Source organism: Triturus cristatus, chromosome 2_1 (genome assembly GCF_964204655.1).
Source record: "Triturus cristatus chromosome 2_1, aTriCri1.1, whole genome shotgun sequence".
Taxonomy (NCBI): domain Eukaryota; kingdom Metazoa; phylum Chordata; class Amphibia; order Caudata; family Salamandridae; genus Triturus; species Triturus cristatus.
In genome coordinates this window covers 1,194,349,029-1,194,364,965 of record NC_140581.1, presented here as the reverse complement: position 1 = coordinate 1,194,364,965, position 15,937 = coordinate 1,194,349,029, and the positions used below count along the sequence as shown (strand labels likewise).

Genomic DNA, 15,937 nt, shown 5'->3' with positions numbered 1-15,937 from the left:
ATGCACTGCACGCTGTCTTAAACCTTTAACGACTCAAAGGGAGTTCCCCTCTCACTTTCCATTGGCTTGTCTCCATCGAACAATAGCTGTAGTCTAAAATGGCCTAAGGTAGAACTCGATATACAACACAGGGCTACTATGGATAAAGCTCTCCTAGATGATTTGCAGAATCTAGATATACCACTTTCACAGAAAGATAGAAACTCTGCTGGTTAATCCATACATGTGAATCTTTTTAATTGTATAGGCCAATGTTTTCGTGGGAAGACATATCAGGGATCAATCCCACCTAAAACTGGCAAGTCATGGTATAGTAAGGGCTGTAGACAGGCTACAAACACACTTCGCTTTGCCACTGAAGGAGGCAACACAAATGACATCAGACAAACGAACAAGTTACTTACCTTCGGTAACGATGTATCTGTAAGAAACATTAGTTAGTTAGATTCCTCACCGTAGAATATCCCCAGGCGTCAGACTGGATCCGGAAGATTTTTGTAGCAATACCCCTTGCGCGTCGCTAGGCGTCGTCTGCGGCTTCGCGTCTGTCGTTGGCGTCGTGCGCCGGAATGACGTCTGAGTACTTAGACGCCGCCCTCGCGCGCTGACGTCAGTTCTTGTACATAGCTTTCCGCGCCAGGAACGCAGAGCCATGCAAGAGACCGACACTGGTGCCAAAAAATCTAGGGCCCTGAAAAGGATAGCCTTAACCCTAGATGTCGGTTCGCAGAATGGGGAGGATGGGTGGGTCGTGAGGAATCTAACTAACTAATGTTTCTTACAGATACATCGTTACCGAAGGTAAGTAACTTGTTCATCTGAAAGAAACACGTTAGTTAGATTCCTCACCTTAGAATAGATACCCAAGCAATACCAACCCCGGTGCGAACCAAGATCATACCAGAAAGTCCTGGAGGACAGAACGGCCAAAGAAGCCATCCCTCCGGACTTGGCTGTCTAGGCAATAGTGCCTGGCAAACGTGTGCAGCGAAGCCCACGTTGCCGCCTGACAGATGTCCTGCAAAGGGACTCCCCGTCCCAAGGCAGTAGTAGCCGCCGTGGCCCGAGTAGAATGGGCTCGCAGCCCAACAGGAGGGTCCTTTTTTGCCAAGGAATAACAGATTTTTATACACAAAACGACCCACCGGGAGATGGTCCGTTTGTGCACAGCTTTTCCCTTCTTTGCACCCACGTAGCCAACGAAAAGCTGGTCGTCCACTCGGAACTGTTTTGTGCGGTCCAAATAAAAGGAGAGCGCACGTTTTGGGTCCAGACGGTGGAGCCGCTCTTCCTCTTTGGAAGGATGCGGAAAGAAGGTGGGCAAGGAGACAGATTGCCCAAGATGAAAGGGGGTCACCACTTTCGGTAGAAAGGAAGGACGAGGCCGAAGGACAACCTTGTCCGGATGAACAGATAGAAAAGGCGGTTTGGACGATAGAGCCTGGAGCTCACTCACCCGTCTAGCCGAGGTGATGGCTACCAGGGAAGCAATCTTAAGAGTGAGAAGACGAAGAGGACAATTGTGAAGAGGCTCAAAGGGAGCGCACATCAGAAATGTTAAGACAAGGTTCAAGTCCCACTGAGGCATTACGAAAGGGACAGGAGGGAACGTGTGAGTAATGCCTTTAAGAAAGCGTGACACTACAGGGGACTTGAAAAGAGAGGGCTGATCAGGAAGCCGTAAGAAGGCAGAGATGGCAGCAAGATAACCTTTCAAGGTGCCCAGGGCAAAGCCCTGCCGGGCCGAAGAAAGAGGAGAACCTCAGAAAGAGGGGCGGAAAGGGGATCCACAGCCTTTGCTGTGCACCATGCCACAAATTTGTTCCACCGGCAGGCGTATACTGTCTTTGTGGAGTGACGCCTGGCTGCCAGAATGATATCACAGACTTCAGGAGGCAAGTCAAATGGCATCAACTCCCGCCGCTCAATCTCCACGCATGGAGGTGGAGGCTGGACAGGTTCGGGTGGAGGACCGTCCCCTGCTGCTGCGACAGAAGATCCTCCCGAAGGGGCAGACGTATCGGAGGATCGGTCAACATACTGAGTAGCTCGGGATACCAGTACCTTCGTGCCCAATCTGGAGCCACCAAGATGACTTGGGCCCGGTCGCGCCTGATCTTCTTCAGCACTCTGGGCAGAAGTGGTATAGGCGGAAAGGCGTACAACAGACCGCAACTCCACTTGCGACGAAAAGCGTCACCAAGCAAGTGCCGCCTTGGAAATTCCAACGCGCAGAACTGCTGACATTGCGCGTTCTCGTCGGTGGCGAATAGATCTAACCAAGGCTCTCCCCACTGCTGAAAGAGACCTTGCGCCACCTCGGAGTTGAGACGCCATTCGTGATCCATCATGCACCGGCGGCTGAGTTCGTCTGCTCTGGCGTTCAGAGAGCCCGCCAGATGTTGAACCACCAGGGTGATGCCCTGGTGTTCCAGCCATGTCCAGAGGCGCAGAGCCTCCTGACAAAGGGTCCATGACCCCACCCCGCCCTGTTTGTTGCAATACCACATGGCGGTGGTGTTGTCGGTGAACACCTGCATAACACTTCCCCGGACAGAGGGAAGGAAGGCTTTCAGTGCAAGTCGGATCGCTCTCAGCTCCAACAAGTTGATGTGGAGACGAGACTCCGCCGGAGACCAGAGGCCTCTGATCTCCGCCTCTCCCATATGGCCACCCCATCCCAGGAGGGACGCATCCGTCACTACGACATGCTCCGATAGGGGTAGGGAGAGGCTCTTGCCCTTGACCCAATCGCGGTCCGTGAGCCACCACTGCAACTGCTGTGCAGTGCCCTCCGAGATCAAGACATGGTCGGACAGGTTGCCGTGATGCTGGGCCCACTGAAACTTCAGGTCCCACTGCAGAGCCCGCATGCGCCGCCTGGCGTGATGCACTAGTAGGATGCAGGAGGCCATCAGCCCCAGAAGCCGCAACACTAGCCTGACCGAAACCCAGGATAGAGGCCGAAAGATGGGAATCAGGGCCTGTATATCCCGGACCCGCTGTTCCGGTGGATGGACCCGGAACTGCGCCGAATCGAGAACCGCTCCGATGAAGAGGAGCTTCTGAGGGGGGCTCAGGTGTGACTTCGGCACATTGATGGAAAACCCCAGCAAATGCAGGAGATCCGCCGTAGTCTGGAGGTGGGAGACGACTGTCTGGGGCGAGCCCGCCTTCAACAACCAGTCGTCGAGATAGGGGAAGACTGGAACCCCTGATCTGCGCAGATGAGCTGCGACCACCGCCATCACTTTCGTGAACACCCGAGGGGCACTGGTAAGGCCGAAGGGGAGCACGGTAAACTGAAAGTGCTCCTGACCCACCGTGAACCGCAGGTAACGCCGGTGAGCCGGCAGGACGGGGATATGGAAATATGCGTCCTGCAAGTCCAACGCTACCATCCAGTCTCCAGGGTCTAGGGCAGCTAGAACCTGAGCCAAAGTCAACATTTTGAACCGTTCCTTCCGGAGGAAGGCATTGACGTTCCTGAGGTCCAAGATAGGGTGTAGGCCTCCTTTGCCCTTCTTGGGAACCAGAAAGTAGTGGGAATAACAACCACGACCTACTTCTGGGCTCGGAACGCGCTCGACGGCCTCTTTGGCCAAGAGGGCCGAAACTTCCTCTCGCAGAAGATTCAAATGATCCTCCGAGATACGGTGGTGCTGCGGTGGCATGGCTGGAGGGGTCGTCTCGAAGGGGAGGGAGTAGCCCCTTCGGACGATTTGCAGCACCCACTTGTCCGAAGTAATGGTACGCCAGTGGAGCAGGTGATGGAGAACCCGGCCACCCACTGGCGAGGAATGGGCTTGAAAGCTCGGACTAGGAAGGCTTTGAGGCGGATGCTGCCGGGGTGGATGTGGACTGACCGCGTTGTCCTCCAGTACCGCCTCGGCAGAACCCACGTCCGCGACCGCATGCAGGCTGGTTCTGCGGCCGGTGGCTAGGCGGACGTTAGGAGGTGCCCCTTCCTTGGCCACGAACGGAGCGAAAAGCGGAAGTCTGTGGCCGCGGGGCCGAGAGGCCCAAGGACTTGGCCGTAGCCCGGGAGTCCTTGAAGCGAGCCAGCGCACTGTCCGCTTTCTCACCAAAAAGGCGAGCGCCATCAAAAGGCATGTCCATGAGTGTGCTCTGGACATCCCCTGAAAAGGACGTGGACCGCAGCCAGGCATGACGTCGAAGCGCCACCGCGGTAGAAATCGCCCTACCCAGCGAGTCCGTAGTGTCGAGTCCACATCGGATGGCATGGCGCGCTGCATCTCTCCCATCGGCCAGAGCCGAGGAAATCCGTGCCCGGGCCTCCTCCGGGCACAGTGGCAGCACTTCCTCCACCGCATCCCACAGAGAGTGGGAATAACGGTCCAAGAGACAGGCGGTGTTTAAAGACCGCAGGCCCAAACTGAGCGAGGAGAATAGCTTCTTACCGAACTGTTCCAGTCTCTTGGAATCCCGGTCCGGAGGAGCGGACGGGAAGGAGGATTGGGAGGTAGAGGCCTGGATAACCAGACTCTCGGGGGTGGGGTGTTGGGACAGAAAACTGGGGTCGCCCGGAGCAGGGCGGTGGCGCCTGGCGACGTTCCTGTCCACAGGAGGGACTGTGGAGGGCTTGGACCAGGTGCCCTGCAGAACGTCAGTGAGGGCCTCATTGAATTGCAGCAGAGGCTCAGTGGAGCATGCGGCAGACTGAAGCACCTCAGTGAGGATGTTAGTCCTCACAGCCACGGCAGGCAGCTCAAGTCCAAGGGCCGGGGCCGCCTTGCGCAGCACCACAGAAAAAGCTGCACCCTCCTCCGAAGCCACAGTCGGACGAGAGATGAATCCAGTGTCCGGTGAGGTATCCAATCCACTGGCCTCCCCCAGTTCATCTGCCCAGTCCTGAGAAAGTTGCCCTTGAAGGGCCATAGGGTCCTCAGACCCCTCCCAGTCGCCCCCGTCATCCGATTCCTGGTAAACAGGAGGAATGATCGGAGCCGGTCGATAGACAATATGTGTCTCTAGCGGCGTCGGATGCGGCGTCGGGCGGCGCCGCATCGGCGTCGGGACCGGACAGGGGCTGAACTGGGGATCGACGTCGACCGGAGTCGGCGTCGGGGGTGGTACCGGTGTCGGCGCCGGCGGAGGAGGCGTGACGAGGTCGACCGGCGTCGACGGGGGCCCAGGCACGGGCCCCTCGGGGACCTGCGGCGTCGGGCCGGAGCCTCCAACGGGGCCGGAGCGCCGGCACGCAAGGTCGCCCAGTCGAGTCCGCGGGCCCGAAGGCGCGCCAGCGGGCGTCGACGGCGGGGCCAGGCTCCTCATGGCCGAGAGGAAGGCACTGACCTCCGTCGGCGTCGCGTCAATCCCAGGAACCGGTGGGTATGGGGATTTGCACGGCGCCTGCGGCTCCAGCGGAGCCGCGGGGGTGGAACCACCCGGACCCTCGGCCGAGTCTCGCGACCGGCGAGGGGAGTCAGAAGAGCGGTGTCGCCTCTTGGACTTCTTAGAGCGCTTCGACTTACACGAATACTTCTAGCCAGACGAGAGACAATGTCGAGAGCAGCTCCGCGACCGATCCTTGGACCTCCTCCTGGACCGGGATCGAGAGGTGCGCGGAGCCGAGTGGCGAAGCTCGAGAAGCTTGCGGGACCGCTCCCGCCTAGCTTTCGAGGTCAGGGCCATACAATCGGAGCACGACTCCGCATCGTGGTCGAGGCCCAAGCAGTACAGGCACCGGCGGTGATGATCGGTCACCGACATCAGTCGGTGACCGTCGTCGCAGGCCTTGAAACCAGGCATCCTACCGGCACCAGAGTCGAGAAGTGACCAAAAAGAGTCGAAAAAGTTAGTCAAAAATTGACTAAAGGGGTAGCTCTCCCGGATCGGCGCTTACTGGCGCGGAAAAAAGAAGAACTGACGTCAGCGCGCGAGGGCGGCGTCTAAGTACTCCGACGACGTCATTCCGGCGCACGACGCCAACGACGGACGCGGAGCCGCAGATGACGCCTAGCGACGCGCAAGGGGTATTGCTACAAAAATCTTCCGGATCCAGTCTGACGCCTGGGGATATTCTAAGGTGAGGAATCTAACAAACGTGTTTCTTTCAGATAAGGAAAATTTATAAGCAGGTCCAGATAACAGCGCAAAGAAGTTAGGAAACCCAAACCTGGGAAGACTTATTTGAGACAGTTACGACCAGGGATGATAAGAGGTTCTGGGGGATTGTAGCCAAAGGGTGCAAAAGTGGGACATCCTATTTAGCAAGGACAATTAACTCTGACTGTGGGTTTAAGCATTTTTCCGACTTACATGGTTCTCTCTTGGCACATGAGGAGGTGGTAAGCTCACTGTTTCCCATGGAGGTCAGTTACTCTTTCCCCAGTCTAACATTTGATGTAAAAGAAACCAAAGTCGCTATCAATTGCATTCCCCTTGGTAAAGGTGCTGGACCCGATGGGATCCCTGGGGACATATTTCTCACTGATTTAGGCAAGTGGGCCAGCTATATTAACAAATTGCTCAAAGCAATTTTAGAGGGTGCTGAAATTCCCACTAGCTGGAAAGCAGCTAAAATCGTCCCCGTCTATAAAATGTGTTCTGGAGCCTTACCCCTTAATTATAAGCCAATACGCCGTAGTGATGTGACCCAGAGGTCTTCTGCAGGCAGGTCTTAGACAGAGTTGATCTCTGGATAAATGAATATAATGCTCTGTCTAATTTTCAAGCCGGTTTTATAAGAGACCTGAGTACCATTGATGAGTTTTTAGACTTCTTAACATCTACTGGAAGATGGTCATCCCACAGAAGTCACATTTTTATTTAGTGTTTATGGAGTCAGAAGTCTGCATGTGACTGGGTGCCCTGTAAAAAATGATGGGCAGAGGCGTGGCCAACCATCATGGCCGACCGGACGTAACTCTGATCGGCTCCACGCCAGGCCCTAACGAATATGTAGTTTGAGTGGCACTAACAACCCTAAATCTGGGTGGCCTGCTCACCTGAGACACCAGGAGCTGTGGAGGCTGACAAGCAGTGAGAACTGATCCCCTGCTGAGATGTGAGGTGGAAGATATCTCTACTGACGGAGCCCGCGGCACGCAACAAGATGGCGGCTCTCGCCGCAGAGTCCCTCGCCGTGGCACCGGGACCTGCAGGAGATCACGTGAGTAATGGGCAGATTGTAGGCTCCGGTGATTTCGCTCAACTAACTCCCAGAGGTTGACGCCACCCACAGACCGACAGCGCCCGGCTCTATCGGCACCCATGAGGGAGGGCGAGGTCTGCCAACGGTGACACAAGATTGCGGAGAGGAGCCTCCCGGACGAGCGGAGATTCCTGAGGACCACCCTGGATGAAAACATCAGCTGCAGTGAGGAGCGGGGGGTGCTCAGCCTACATTGAGGAGGTCCGCCAGAATTAAGCTGGAATGCACGGTGCCTGACCTTACAATGGGAGCAGTCAGGCACCTTCACAGAGCCTCGTGAGGAGGCCCCGGATGAAGTCTTCCTGCCCTTGCTGCTTATCCCTCTCTCGGTGGCCTGTCATCGCCCCAGGGGGCCCTGCTCCAAACAACCACCTACCCCGCAGTGGCTCTTTGTGCGTGACCCTGGATGCAAGAGACACCCTAGCCCCTTAACAGAGGAGGGCTGCGGCGCCGATCGGTGGCGTCCCCATGAGGCCCTGCGGGGCATTGCACCCTTGATGAAGCTGACCACGAGTGGCTGCCTAAACTCGACAAGAGGGTACTAGTAGCAAAACAAGGGTCTTGAACGAGGAGCATCCTGGAATTAGATCAGCCATCCTAGGCGGGGGTCCCTGGCTGATAGCCCCAAGGAGCTGCGGGATACCCAAACTACGCCCGCTACTTCAGTATGGCGTGCCCTGGTCACCGCGACATCTTACCTCAATGCCACTGAGCTTCTCACCCAATTCGGAAAGGTCTGCTGGTCATCTCAGGAGTGCAGAATTGGTGGGCCGAGACGATATTTTCTACTGCGGGGAGACCCCGAACAAGCATTGGGCGTGGGCCTCTATGCCACCCAAAAAGGCAAAGTCCACAAAGGTCTCCACCTTCTTCTCTCCCGCCACCAAGGGGGCAGTCAGAGCTGGAGGAATGCGTGAAACCCTTGGAGGCCCAGTATGATGACCTGCGCGCCCAGTTGAAAACCACGGTGCTCCCATGTGAAGATCTTGAAAATCTCTCCCGTCGGGATAACATACGTGTGAGCAGAAGGATGCGAGGGCCTGGATCTGGAGGCCTTTATGGTGGGACATTTTTCAACAGTAGTGGGAGATTCTGTACCGGAGGTCAGATAGAGTTCACAGAGTGTGGGCCTCGAGCCCCAGGAGATTCCAGAAAACCCAGGGACGTGCTGGCAAAATTCAGCTCTTTTAAATCCAAGGAGTTGGTCCTCCAGAAGGCGCGAGCCATGATAAGGTGTCCTTCCAGAATGCAGTGTTTGCTCTACCAGGATGTGGCACAAGCCACACTCGCTCGGCGCCAGCAGTTCCGACCCGTCACTGCAGCCTTAAGAGAACGTAAGGTGAAATACCACTGGACTTAACCCTTTGGTTTAGCCTTTACACTGGACAACAAGAACTATCACTGCACGGAATTAGATGAGACGACGGCTATCCTGGGTGTCGAGATGCCAGCCCCCAATGCCCTGGACCTTTGTCGTTTAGAGGTTTTTGATCCGCCTGAGGCAACCAGGATGTCGAGTGGTTCACCGGCCTCGGCGGGGTCATTGGGATCTTTCCAGTCTGGTCTCATTCAGCAAACTACTTAAGGCAACTTTGCAGGGGATGGGTCTGGTGGATGCTAGGAGTAATGCCCATCCCACGACCCAGGACTATTCCTTCTTCTCGCACTCGCAAAGGACATACTCCAGGATCGACCACACATTCATTAGTCAGTCCCTTCTCCACACACTAGCGGGAACCCAGTTCCACCCTATTCGTCTTTCGGACCATGCATCCCTAGAGCTGATTCTTGATTGGCCCGCCCCGCGCTCTAAGCTTGCTAGGTGGTATTTTCCCAACTTCCTCTGTAGGGATTGGCTTCTAAGGGATGAGTTAAGGAAGGCAATCACAGAGTTTTTTTACTTTTCCGACCCGGCGCAAACCTCTCTGGCCAACAACTGGGACGCCTTCAAGGCAGATATACGGGTGGAAGTACATTGAACTAGACGCCACCCTCAAATCGAAACATAAGGAGGAGCGTCTTCTCCTTGAGGGAGAGCTCCAAAAGGCTAAATCTGCCCACGAATCTGCCCACAAATCTAGCCCCTCGATCCAATCCCTCCGTAAGACTACACAGGTTAAGGGGAAGCTCCAGGCTATTTACACTAATGGGGCTGAAAAGACTCTGTTACGCTTGCAAGCGTGCAGCTACGAGGGGGAGAAAAAGGTTGGATCCCTATTGGCATGCCAACTGCGAGTGAGACAGGAACAGGAATACATTATACACATAATCAATGGGAAGGGGATCTCTCACCAAAGTTAAATAGGGAAAGCCAAGGCCTTTTCGGAATTCTATCGCTCCTTGTATACTGCAGACTCAGACACACAGGTTCAGGATCATTATCTCGAGGCTCCGGACCTACCCCAGGTCCCGGCCTCTGCAAATGAAGACTTAAGTAGTACCATTTCCACGGAAGAGGTACTCCAAAAACTCCAAAAAGCTCCAAAAAGCGCACAGCCCTGATGGCCTCAATTCCCACTTCTATCATACCTTTGCGCCCAAATTGGTGCCCCGTCTGATGCAGCTTTTCAACAATATAGCTGACAGGCAGGTGGTGACCCCTTCTATGGGAGAGGCTCTGATCTCTGTTATCCTCAAACCGGGGAAAGATCCCACTAGGTGCGCCTCTTATAGGCTTATAAAGCGGTACAAAAGGGGGTGGTGATGGACGGAGCATCAGAACCAATCAAACACTCACACCCAGTCGACAGATCTGGGTTTGATCCATCACCGTTCTTTAGCCCACTCTGCCACCCCAGTTCACACATGACCATATGCAAAGCAGTCTGACCCTGTGTCTCACGGGAACAGTCCAGCCCGAACTGCCAAGCCATGCCTTCCCTGGACCGGAAACAAGCTTCCTAGGACCGGTTTCTGGTATTTCAGCCGTCTTCAGCCAGGCTTGCTTGAATCCAGTGGCAAAGTGAGCAAGGGACTCACGTCTGAGCATACCCTGCCAACTTATGGCGAACAAAGCGGTACAAAAGGGGGTGGTGATAGACGGAGCATCAGAACCAATCAAACACTCACACCCAGTCAACAGATCTGGGTTTGATCCATCACCGTTCTTTAGCCCACTCTGCCACCCCAGTTCACACATGACCATATGCAAATCAGTCTGACCCTGTGCCTCACGGGAACAGTCCAGCCCGAACTGCCAAGCCATGCCTTCCCTGGCCGGAAACAAGCTTCCTAGGATCGGTTTCTGTCATTTCAGCCGTCTTCAGCCAGGCTTGCTTGAATCCAGTGGCAAAGTGAGCAAGGGACTCACGTCTGAGCATACCCTGCCAACTTATGGCGAACAAAGCGATACAAAAGGGGGTGGTGATGGATGGAGCATCAGAACCAATCAAACACTCACACTCTTATAGGCTTATAGCACTCCTGAACTTGGATGACAAGTTGTACTCTAAAATATTGGCCTCACACCTGGAAAATAGTATGCTGGTTCTCGTGCAGCCAGATCAGGCGGGTTTCATCACAGGGAGGTAAACCCATGATAACCTTCGGAGGGTGGTGCACATTATTGAGAAAGCACAGAGGAAAGCCATTCCTACGGTACTTCTCTCACTAGACGCGGAGAAGGCCTTTCTGAACCATACACTAAGACGGTTTGCCTTTAACGAGACCTTCATTGGAATGATATGGGCAAACTATTGCGCTCCAAGATCCAGGGTCTTAGTAATGGGGTCGCTTCGGATCCCTTTAACCTTTCCCGGAGAACTAGGCAGGGATGCCCGCTGTCCCCTCTACTATTTGCGCTCAGCATTGAACCTCTTGCGGAGCGTATTTGATCCAATCCAGACATGGGGGGGGGGGGGGGGGGGTGACCCGTTTGGCACAGATGAACACAAGATCTCTCTCTTTGCAGATGATGTGCTACTCCCAGTCACCGCAAACCTCTCTCCCAGCGATTCAGTCCGAGCTGGCCTCATACAAACCGGCATCGGCATTCAAGGTGAATCTATCGAAATCTTTCTTTCTCAACCTAACCGTGCCTAGTGAGTCCATGCAGCTTATTGAAAGTGCATCCCTGTTTTAATCTGGGGAGAAAGTCATCCCATATCTGGGCATCAAACTCACCCCCAAGCTAGAACATCTCTACGGAGCTAATTACCCACCCCTGTTGCGCCAGCTTAAAGCTGATTTGACTAGATGGAGGACTTCCTATCTCTCTTGGATAGGGCAAGTCAATGCTATCAAAAGGAGCATCCTCCCACATCTGCTGTATCTCTTTCAGGGCCTCCCTATTCCAGTAGACCGGGTGCTTTTCTCTGAGCTTAAGACAATGAATGCCAAGTTTATTTGGCAAGGGCAAAGAGCGCGACTCTCTAATTGAGTGCTAACTAGGTCAGGTCAAGAAAGGAGGGGGGGGGGTGTTGGCTCTACCGGATTTCCGGGGGTATTATTGAGCAGCTCAACTTAGGGTGATTAAGGAATGGTACCACCAAGAATCAGATAAATTGTGGCTGCACATGGACCGCCAGATAGTGGGTAGGATGATCTGGGACCTCCTGTGGAAGCTGAAACACAACCGACCACGCAATGCCTATATTAGCACCCCTACAGCTACCACTTTAAGGGTCTGGGATGAGCTAACTAGACCCACAGCCATTACCACCTTCCCTTCCCCATACACACCCATCCACTTCAACCCAGAGTTTCCTCCGGTGCTATGGGAGGGGTCATTTGAGGCCTGGCGGGAGGGAGGATGTCTCATGCTCTCTAATCTGTTTGAACAGGGGAAATTGATGACCTTCGTAGAATGTGCCAAAGCCTTTCACATTCAGCCCTCGGAAGTGTATCACTTCATGCAACTTAAGCATTGTGAACTACAACCGCAGATACGACAGGCTGCCACTAGGGAGCTACTTCCGATCGAAAAGTTTGCTCACTCCAGAGCCTCTTCAAGGGGGGCCATCTCTTTCCTTTACTCACTCATACGGTCTCTGGGTTTGCACCACGCCCCTAGACACCAAACGTTCTGGGATTCAATTTTAACCACTTCTTCAGAGAGGAAACAATGGACCACCCTGCATAGAGACACTCCCAAGTATAATTGTTCCTTGTTTTTAAGGGAAGCTCATTATATAATTATGTGCGATTGGTACCTACACCCTCAGAAGCTGCACACTATCTTCACTAACTCCTCCGATAGGTGCTGGAGGGGATGAGGGCTACTGGGGGACTTCAAACATATCTGGTGGGAATGTCCGTATATCAGGCCCTTCTGGAAAGAGGTACTCTCCCAAATCAAACTAATTCTGGGATATCCGATCCCGGACACAGTAAAGCACTTATGCTGACCTTCCATGAGATCTGGTTGAACCATCCGATATGAGGAGTCCGCGGGAGGCCTAGGAGGTGCATGTTGAGCTATTTTCAGGCTTGTCAAGTCCTAGTACACAAACTGTATATGATGCTTCAGCTCTCTGTAACTCTCGGAATATATGATGCATTGTTGTCTCCTTCTGTAGTTTGGTTTAGTTGTGTACTATCTTACCTTTGAAACCAATACAAATATTTTTGACAAAAACAATGATGAGAATCATTGAAAGCGAAAAAAGTCCCTCATGATCTGCTCAGTATCCTTGTGCGCTTGCACCAGGATACTTATGCCCAGGTTTGCAGATTGAACGTATTGGGGTCTGTAAAGGCGTACGTCAGGGATGTGTACTAGCCCCTACCTTGTTTTGGTTTTATCTTAACGATGTGGTAGTTTATCTGGATGAGAATGGAAATGATGCCTCAAGGGTTGCAGGCACAACCCCCCCCGCTTTTATTTGTAGATGATACCCTAATGATTTCTAAAACATCAGCCGGCCTGCCGACCCTGGTTGATCAGTTTGCTGCTTTTTGTGATGACCGTGGGTTGATAATCACACAAAAACTAAATTTATTACTATGAATCCCCACAGGTCGTTTAGGGGCTCTACTACCCTTGAGGAAAATAATCTTGATAAGGTTTCCTCCTTTGAATACTTTGGGATACGGTTAACCCAGTCTATGCAAAGGCTCCCCAAAGTCAAGAAAAGCAGTTTAAATTTAAGTCATTGTGCATCTGGCATCTTCAGGCTGTTTTGCTCCTAAAAGACGAAACCTATTTCACTAGCTTTAAAGGTTTACAGGGCCACAGCTGAAGGTAGTGCCCTTCACGGGACTGAACTATGGGCTATATCTGGTCTGGCATCGCTAAGTGTGGCAAAGAACAACTTCTTAAGATCCCTGCTGTCCGTCTTGAAAAGCACAGCCCTGCTTCCCCTCAGGTGGGACATGGGTATTCATTTAATTTTTTCCAGGGCACAGGTATGCCCTCTTTTGTTCTGGCGATGGCTCAAGTACACCTGAGCGCTCACTACTTATTATGATGCACTTAGGGATATAGTTGTAGCAGATACAGGCCATAGAATAAAGTGGGTTTGTATGTTAAGGACATGTTGGCCCAAATAAGCTAAGAAGCCTATTGGAGTGATTGTGAGGGTTGCCCATCTCTTTCTAAACAGACACTTAAGGGTGCCTTATCGGGCTCATATTGGGGTCTTGAGTTCAGCAGCAGGTCTCATGGGTCACTAATTTTTGCATTTTTAGATTTTAAAACACATTGCCAGTTTGAACGCTGTGAGAAGTTGGCCTGATATATGATGTCACTAATTCTAGTGTACACCTTGTATCAGTCCAAACAACCCTTATGGTGATTGGTTGTAAAGTCAGCCTTATAGACCAGCTATCCTAGTGGTAGCATAGACAAGAGCAGTCTTAGGCTAAACTCTGAATGGCATGTGAAGCCAGCTGTTATACCATATGTAATCCCTTGAATACCAAATGAAAGGACACCACAACAGATCTATATAAAAATAGAATGTATTTATTCTAGTCAAACCCTCAGCACTCTTTATGAGATTCGAGGTAAGTACAACACAGTCTTATTTAAGCATACATTAAGTCACACAGGTAAGTAATACAGTTAGGCCCTAGGGGCCACGCAAACCATATACTAAGTAAGTGGTATAAGAACCACTGTCACGAACACATGATAGGCCTAGGGAATCGCTGGGGCTACACTATACTACCAAAGGTTAGGAAGTGGGAGGCCCACGGGATTCAGGTGCAGAGTGGAAACACTCACGCGTAATGCGTAAAAGTCGATAGAAAAGTAAGTTATTAGAAATTAACAGTTTTAGGACACTTCTGGTATAGCTAGGAAGTCGAGACTCGGAAACTAGACCCTTGGATAGTCAATACCCTTGTGAGCACCGAAATGCTCAAGTTACCTAGCCCACGGGCTGCGGGTGCATAGGTGTGAACTTGCGTCGGGTTGCCTGAAGGAAAGTTGCTGACAGGCAGTCAGTGAAGAGTGTCCGGTGGATCCCAAGGAATGAATCAAGAAAGAAGGATACCTGCAAGCAGAAGGGACAGAGTCTAGGTCACCAGCCAGGAGCCGGGAAGGAACCAGGCGATGTCGTGAAGATGCAGGTGAAGAGGTGAAGCTTGTCGCAGCAGTCACGGGTACCAGGAGGCGTCGAGGACGACCAGGACCAGGAGGTGAGCTGTCCCACGAAGGCTCTTGCTGTCGGCGGCGTCGAAGTCGAGTCAGGACCCAACAAGCCTTGGCAAGCGAAACCCACGCAGGATGGAGGACTTGCTTCTGGTGCAGACCAGGAAGGTCTGGGGTGCTCCTCTTTCACAGAGGAGCGGGTGCCAGTCTGGAGGAGCCGGACCAGCAAGGTGAAAACAAAGGTTCGTCGTCGCAGAGGTCACTAGCCAACGGGCCAGCAACCGGACAACACCCCACGCAGGGCACGTGAAGTGTGGGGAGCTGATCTTCTTTGAAGATGATGTTCGGGATGGGGGCTTCTCAATTCCCCAAGCACAGCCTTGAGGGAGCCTCGGAAGTCGAGCTAGTCAGGTACTAGCCACCTTTCCCAAGTCGCCGGTCCCACGTCCCTCGTCGCCTCCATGGATCTCAGCTTCGCTGGAGATGTGGATCTGGGTCAGAGGTGTCTGGAAGTCTCGGCGCTGGTCAGTCTCTGCCGTCATCCCTCGTAGGATCAGTCGCAAAGCAGCAGTCGCTGGATGGTGCCTGGTTGCCCAGGGTGGTCACTCCTTGGCCACAAGGGAGATTTCTTCAGTCTTCTTCCTGAGGTCGAATGTCGAAGGTCCAGAGTTTCTGTACAAGTTGCAGATTCAGGTTAATCTAATTTAGCAGGGCTCAGCTACCTACTGATATACTGGGCTAGTGGGCTGGGCTACCTGCAAGGTCCCTCCTATGGGTGGGACCAGGAAGGGGAGTGGTTACACCCCCTTTCCTTTGTCCAGTTTCGCGCCAGAGCTGGGGCTGGAGTGCCCCAGCGCTGGTTTGAACTGAACTATGCATGGGACACCTTGTGTGCCCCAGGCAGTGTCTCATTCCTTTCAGCCCTCCCTGCCCCAATACACTAAAGTCTGTCTGGGGAGGTGCTAGCACCTCCCCAAGCAGGAAACCTATTCTCCAGGCCTCCCTGGCTGGGAGGGCTCCCAGCTGCAGGAGGTCAGACTCGTGTCTGTGGCAGCAGCATCCATTTTGTGATGCTGAGGCTTTGGTCAGAGTTAAACAACAAGGTAGGATTTTAACATGTCCCTCCCTCTAGAAGGGAGGAATAATATCCTCATCACCAAAAATGGTATGGGGGTATTATTCCAAAGTGTTAGACACCTTACACGACATGTTTTGATAAAGCCAAA

The 15,937-nt window shown here is 53.1% G+C and overlaps 1 protein-coding gene across 4 annotated transcripts in view; it reads right to left on the bottom strand.

Annotated features, from left to right (window-relative positions):
- HOOK3 (hook microtubule tethering protein 3) overlaps positions 1–15,937 on the bottom strand; it is a 1,476,018-nt gene that overhangs the window by 220,636 nt on the left and 1,239,445 nt on the right. The window lies entirely within an intron of this gene.